We start from the raw sequence: 8103 nt of genomic DNA on the forward strand, positions 1-8103 counted from the left end.
ATTTTAAAAAGTACAACAGACTTGCAATCCTTCTTGAGAGATCCTTGTTCATCTACGCTTGGATAAATATAAATCCATTCTAGCTATGACAACTTTAGCTTCGTTGATCTCTTCAAAATTCACATCACCAACATGTGACATGTATCATCTAAAACTTTTAAAGTCACGAAGATTGTAATCTTCAAATCAAAAAATTTCAATCTCATCAAGATTTTCAGAGATGATCCTCTTGTCATTACTTCTCGTAATGATCAGATCACTCACATGCAATCAATTATGACTTACATATCATGTGTAAATAACACATGCACACTTGTCAATTCTCTGATTTCGAATCAGTTTGACATCTCATATTGACATATTTCACATTTATGAAATAACTTTACTAATTATTACTTAAGACTTCACTTGTTATTGATATTACCAGCTTTTAGCGTCCCAAAAACCAGCAATTTCAGTTTGCATCATTACCGAGTTTAAGCGTCCTTAAACGGGCAATCCTTATTCACATAGCAACCAATTTTTGAGCATCCTCAAAATGGCAACCATGTCATTTATTTGAAGCCATTGCTTATCATAGCAATATCAAATTTAATATGCCATTATTTCATGTCAATGTTGTTTCACTCAACATGATCACCGAAAATACATATTTTTTACTCTTGCTTTATCTAGAGCAACCCTCAGGTTCACATAAATAGATATTTCTTCAAATATCTATTTAGAAAGACCGTCTCAATGTTCATTGATGCACTTTTAAATTTCAAAATATGATAATTTTAGTATCATCTTAATGAACCTTATTCTCAAAACTCGAGAATCTTTCATAAATTATATAAGGTCATCACTTTTGACTGTAATATTTTATTATCATTCGGACCTTATACTTCCTTCAGACCCACATATATTTTCCCAATTTGAAAATTCATTTGGGTCCTAATGCTTCTATCTCGTAAGAAAATCTATATATTTTTTAAACAAGATTCTGTCAAACAGAACCACTCTCTCTATTTCTTAACATCCTTTCCCCCACAAAGGACATAGAGAAAACATGCACAATCCATTTTCTAGTACACGTGCTAGAAAATCTTGATTTATTAACTCTCAATAATAGTCAAATTTTCTCTTGATATATTCACTTATCAAGGAATTATACGAGAAGCGCATTGCTTCTATTAAATTTACAAGTTCACCCTCAAGCAAATTATCAAGACATTCGGGACTAGCAATTATCCAAGTCTTTTGCTCTCTACAGGTTCATCCTCACATTCATCCAATAACTCGTAAGTTCATTTAGATGACTTTTAATTACAGATCTACTAGGATCTACTAGCTTATCGCATAAGCATTTCTAAACTCTGTAATAGTATTCTTACGAATCTCAAAAATTAGATTCATATATCGGATATTATTAGACTCAACCATTGTCTATGTATCCATCCAAAATATCTCAATTGATTTTGGATCTCATGCTACCAACAGAGGTATTGGTATCAAGTTTCGAGATACCCCCACATTTCAATTATTTTCAAGAATGTTACATTACATTCCACTATCCATTTAAAATTCAATAATTTTCTATTCTAGATACCCCCACAATTTTAATACTTTACAGAATGTCAGAAAACATTCCAAAACTAATAGGAAATTTAATTATTTCCTTTTGTGGTATCATGTTTAAGGAACGATTAGCCCTTCGTAACTAATATCCTCAAATTCAGTGATAGTCTGAGCTGATCACAATCGTTTTGCATCTCTCTCAGAGCGCAACTCAAGCCTGCATCTACTCTATTTATTTAATGCGAGTAAGATGCAACGACCTCATGAATATTCACGTTGCAAACAGAATTTTCCCGGTGAGTATTCATCATCAAATTTATTCACTACCATCTTAATTATCTGTATTAAGTTGGATTTAAACTTGAGTTTATAGAGCACACATCTCTCTATTTAGCTTCAATATTGACTCGACTACGAGTACGAGTGACAAATGTTTTACTATCAAACCAGACAGTAAACACGTATCGTGTCACTACCTCTCATCTGAGCAGGTTTTACGTCATTCATTAAAACCTATAAGATTTTAATATCATGTTTAAAGAACTTCCATGGTTCTTATCATTAAAAATTCAATTACCGAATTTCTCTAAAATATTTACATGGTTCACACGAACCTACATTTCTGGCTCACCTACTGGTACAACCAGAAAAGGCCAAAGGAAGAACATAAATCTTCAATAAACCCACGTTCAGTGACCTTGATCAACTGATGTGTTAGGGTTAACAACTTTTCGAATTCTCTCTGAAGTTCAGCATAAATACTGATATCAATATTCGCCGTATTAAGTATCACATGGATCACTATAATAGGCTCGTGTGTCACTGCCGCAGCAGGCCGACACCAACACGTGAAATTACTATTTAACTGGAAGAAAAATCCAACCAGAAAAATATAATTTATGTTCCGACCCATAACCTGTACTCCAGGCCCATTAGGTTTTTAATGTGGAGAATCCTAAGCAATTGTAAATCTGGTTCACTTCAGCTACACAACTCGTCACATTGTTTAACAACAAACATATTACTGCATTCTATCAAGTGCAACATAAGTGAAAATACTAGAACAATTTTTTCCAGTTAAACTAATGTTAACTAACGAGACACGTTACATAATAAAGCAACTTATGCCTCATTTAATAGCTTTCCAAAGCCTCCATATAGACTAAAAGCATTTTGTTAACAAATAAATCTATTAAAATAAGATGTTTAGAACTACATAGTTTGCATCACGTTTATTCTCACCAACCTATGCTTGTAATCTATTTTCTCCAATTAAATAGATACGCGGTAAGACCTCTATTTATCCAGTATTATAAGTTTGTGATATAACTCCATTATTAAAGATTAAACAATAATAATTGATGCCTTATTATCACTCAATAATGATTAAAAATTAATCACCAAATAATCAAGTTCCATCATGAAGGGTCACATTTATGTAGCCATATCATTTAATTGCATAGCAATATCATGTTATGAACTTGCAAACACGCATGTAAACTATAGCATATACGATTCTTGTATCAGTATACTAATAATTCCGAAATCAATTCAGAATTAAGAAACTCTAGCTCATATATATTAACAATCACCATGTTAATTAAACAAAATATAATAAGCTATCAATTAATAGCAAAAACATGGACAAATTATAAATTTGGGTTTAATCTACCAATTTATAATGATCAACCCGAGAGAGATGTCACCAAATATGTCCACTTGAATATAAGTTGATCATAAATCAATAACCATTAAAGCATCAATAGCCTTATAAGAAACCAATTATCCAACAACTTTGTGCTTATTTTTGCCTCGTACCTGTTATGCTTAAACAAAGCACCACTTAAAATCAAATTTATATTAATTTCAAGCACATGGCAACAAGTGATCAAAGAAATTAACGCACTAAATTTTATTTAATTAATGAGGCAAATAATGGTCACTCCTATACCCATAAATAAATCCAATTTAAACAATCAAATTGACTTTTGCGTCTACTCACAAGAAAGTATGAAAATTGAAGGAAACTGCTTTAAGATTTTTATCAATCTTGTACGATAAAGACATATTATTATATATATTGAATATATAATTAATTCACAAAAAATTGTTAATTCTTAAATCACATAAGCATATAAGAATTAACAATTAAATTAGGAGAATGGTTTGAGAAAACACACAGAGATTGGATTTAATCTCGAGTCCAGAAAACTGTCTCCTTAAAGCAGTTTCGCCCCGCACCATCCGTGTTTAGCGACCTGCTTCCCAGGATAAAACGAGATACTAGTATAATCGATAGACCGAATATACTCTCAGTGAACTTGAACTGAGCCCGAGAACTATCACCGGAAATATTAGAAAAATTTAAGACTAAAGAGACCGAAAATGAAAGAGATGACTCTTATTTCCTCGACTTAATAAAACTAGTGCCCTAAAACTCTATTTATAAAGAGAGGCTTAAAGGACTTGTTTTTTTTTCGATGTGGTATATGGTATTTATAAGAAAAACTAAGGAATAGGTTTGTGCTACTCTCGATGTGGTACAAAACCACTTTTCATATTAAAAGGTAAAACTTTGGAACATCAGTTCTCATTCACCTTTTACTCATTTTGAGCGTGTAAATATGCGTTGGAATCCCCTCGAAGAGGAGAATACGTTCCAATAAATACACACCACTAACACATAATGTGTCTCATTCATATAGAGTCTCAAAATGATTCACAACTTAGTCTAAAATACTAAGTTTGTCCAACAATAAGTCTGGTGTTCTTATTGATAATTTTTCACTTTACAGAAATTTAGTTGGAAAGAGACCTTTACTAGGCCTGACATCAGTTATTCAGTAAACTTGTTAAGCTAGTTTATGCAGGCATCTAGAGAGAAGCATTAGATGTATTCAGAGTTTTAAGATACTTAAATTTTACTGCATACTTAGGGTTATTCTTTCCTTATTCTGAAAGGGATCTGAAACTCAAAGGGTATATTACTGCATACTTAGGGTTATTCTTTCCTTATTCTGAAAGGGATCTGAAACTCAAAGGGTATTGTGACAGTGATGGGGGGATGTACAGCTACAGGTACATCAGTCACAGGTTATTGCTTCCAACTAATTGGTTCTGCTTTTATTGCCAGGCATGCTCAGAAACAAAGTGTCACTTCACTAAGCACGACTAAAGCAGAATATAGAGTTTTGGCAACAATTACTACTGAAATCATGTGGCTAAAATCTTTACTGGCTGATCTTAATATCTCTGTTAATTATGTTATGCCTGTGTTTACTAGGAAACCATTGATATAGCTTTGAATCTGGTGCAACATGCTGGAACAAAGCACATTAAATTAGATTGCCATTTTGTCAGAGAAAAGGTGCAAGCTCGTTTTATTTTATCTCAGAAAATTATTTCCAAATTACAGTTAGTTAATATCTTCACTAAAGCTCTTGGTGGTGTTGCTCACTAGTACATTTGTTCCAAGTTGCGTACATAACCCTTGTGTAGCTTCAAATTATGGGAGGGAGGAGTATTGAGAATAATCAAGTAGTGTGGATGGTAGTTTTCCAAAGATGCAGTACAAAGTTACTATATTGAAGGCTATGGACTCACAATTGAAAGACAGATTAAAGTATTGCATATGGGCTTAATACTAGGCCTACTTGTTAGTTGGGCATAATATTCTTCTCCTTAAATGACTTTGTGTTTGACTTGTTTCGGTGTAAATACAGTCCTTTAATAAACTTTCTTCTCAATTTGGAATGTAACAAATTTTAGTTTCATTTTTTCTTTCGTCTTTATTATCATCATCATCATAGTGTTGTATGAAATTTTTGGACCCCTTTCAGGGGGCCGAGTGTATACTCACAGGCTGCCTATATTATTCATATACCTCTGCCCAAAATATAGCAAAGGGACCTGGTAGAAAAACATACAACTAGAAGTGAATTATGGACGGAAGTATTAAAGGGCTAGCCTGGAAATAGTACTTATATATTTAATAATTTTGACAGCCCTACTGTGTATTTAAACCCCATGCTCTACCAAATATTTGTAAATCCATATAAACTAAATGTTAGCCCTACTTTTTAGTATCTCAATATAAATATATAAAACTAAAAGATCCGACAAACTCTGGCTAAAATTATTTTTGAATTTTATGGTTACATATAAGAAAAGATAATTTGTTAAGAAAAAATAATAAAATAGATGATAGATGAATTTGCTATATGAATGGTAGAAACTTCGTCAAAGACTGGTCAAGCTCGTCCCATTTTGAATTCTTAGTTCCGTTGGTGTTATCTCGTTTTTGAAACCATACTATTATGTTGGAGTCCCCCGGGAGAAAAGGCAGAAAGAAAAAAACATGTTCAGGACATTGCTCTCACATCTTAATATTAAGCGACTTGGATTTTGTTGTCTGGCAGTTTATATGTACAACCTTGGCAGCATGCATTTTGAATAAATTATAGTGACAGAGCTATAAATACTTTTTTTTATGCAGAAATCGAATAGATACATACCAATAAATAATCATCTCAATATTCCTCGTCAGACCATGCAATATTTTAATCAACAGATATCTTGTTCTTCTTGGACACGGAATAACCAGTTACATATCTGTGTGTAATTTATAAATATGGCCAGTGCAACATGCTTCTAAAGGAACACTAATATATATTGAAAAAGGATAAAGTCTTTTTGGTGTCATAGTATAAGACGAATCTCCAGGGATCTTTCATGTGAGTGAGTGTCATTGTCATTTGGAAATTATAACAGATTAATATTGTACTAGTACTGTTTGTAGCACTGATTATGGATATTATTATGCAATGATAAAGTAGCGGACCTTAATCTGTTGCTTCCTTATTGTCATGACCTAGATTATAAAGATAACCCCAGTCTTTAATCATATGTAGCTTTTGCGCGGTTAATTAGTATATACTTATTAAGCTGACAGCTGAAAGTGTATTGCATTAAGTGTTAAATTTAATGTATTTGATAAATTTGGTTGCTTCCTTAGGGATCCTTCTGTTTTACTTGTTCTTGCAAAGGATATTCCCATTTCATTGCAGAAAAATATTTTTAATACTTAATTAGCATCGTAGAGTAACAACGTACGTAGTAAGAATCGGCCATTAACGGTCTAAATATTTTGGTAACAATCAGTTATAAACAGCAGTACTCACTACAGGTTCTTTGATTTTTTTAAGGTGTATTAAAAAATAGCACTAAACATTTTTTATTTTTTTTCTAAATAAAAGTATATATATTAAATTTTAATTCAGAAAAAAAAATTAAAAAATAAATATACGGAACTAGAATTTTTATACAAGTTAAAGTATAGACTTGTATTTTAGGACAGAAGCGCATGATTGAACTGGCTCTAACTAGGGATGGCAAAATAATTCGATCTGGCGGATATCTGATCCAAAACCCCAAATTTTGGATTTACCGAACCCGATTTTTTGGATTTAGATTTGGATATAGATTTAATTTTTAAACCCGGAAATTTTTGAATTTGGATTTGGATATTAGGTATACCGATCTGAAGTCCAAAACTCTATCCAAATCCGGAATCTGAAAAAAAAACCCGAATTATTATTATTTTTATATATAAATATAATTATATATATATATAATATTAGAATTTTATAGATTACCCATTATAATATTATATATATATATAATTTTATATGATATAGATTATACATATAATTATATAATTTTTAGAACATATATTTTTATGTTTATGTTAAAAATTAACTAATTATAAAGTTTAATGAAATATAATTATTCAACCATTTAAACGGGTGATATGGTTTATATTTTATAGGGTTAATAAAACGTCTTTTAATGATAAATCTAAAAAATTGGGTATCAGTTGAGTTGATTTTTTTAATTTTAGCTATACATATAATAACATAATTAATGATATGGTGGAGTAATGAAGATGACACGTTAAAATTCTTTCTCTTTCTCTTTCTGTAAAAGTCGCGTGTTCGATTTTAAGCACTTGCAATATTAATAATTATACAAATTTTTAGATTTTGGGTTCGGGTTTGGGTTTCGGGTTCGGGTATGAATATCCAATTCAAAAAAAATGGGTTTCGGTTATACCGAATCCGACCCAAAATCCGATAAATTGAATTCAAATATCCATTTTCAGGTATTTTTCAAATTCGGGTCGAATTTAAATAAAAATAAATTTTTTTAATTTGAATACAAATTCTGCAATAACAAACCCGATGCGATTGCCATCCCCGGCTCTAACCAATATAACCCGGCTCTAACCAATCTAACATTGAACTTTGATATTTTACAATTACATACACTGTTATTGTGACCTTAAATCACAAGTTATGTCCACGACTTTTGGATTTAATATTAGCTGGCTATAAAATTGACAAGCATGTCTTTTTCGAAAACATGTCCGAAAAATAAACACACTAGAGAAAACTATATATCTATTTATATTATTATATTAAACATGAAATATTGAAAATTTTGTTGTTAGTTTTTTATCACTCAATTTAAAATCGTTAGATATTT

This window comes from Apium graveolens, chromosome 4 (genome assembly GCF_009905375.1).
Source record: "Apium graveolens cultivar Ventura chromosome 4, ASM990537v1, whole genome shotgun sequence".
Classification (NCBI taxonomy): Eukaryota; Viridiplantae; Streptophyta; class Magnoliopsida; order Apiales; family Apiaceae; genus Apium; species Apium graveolens.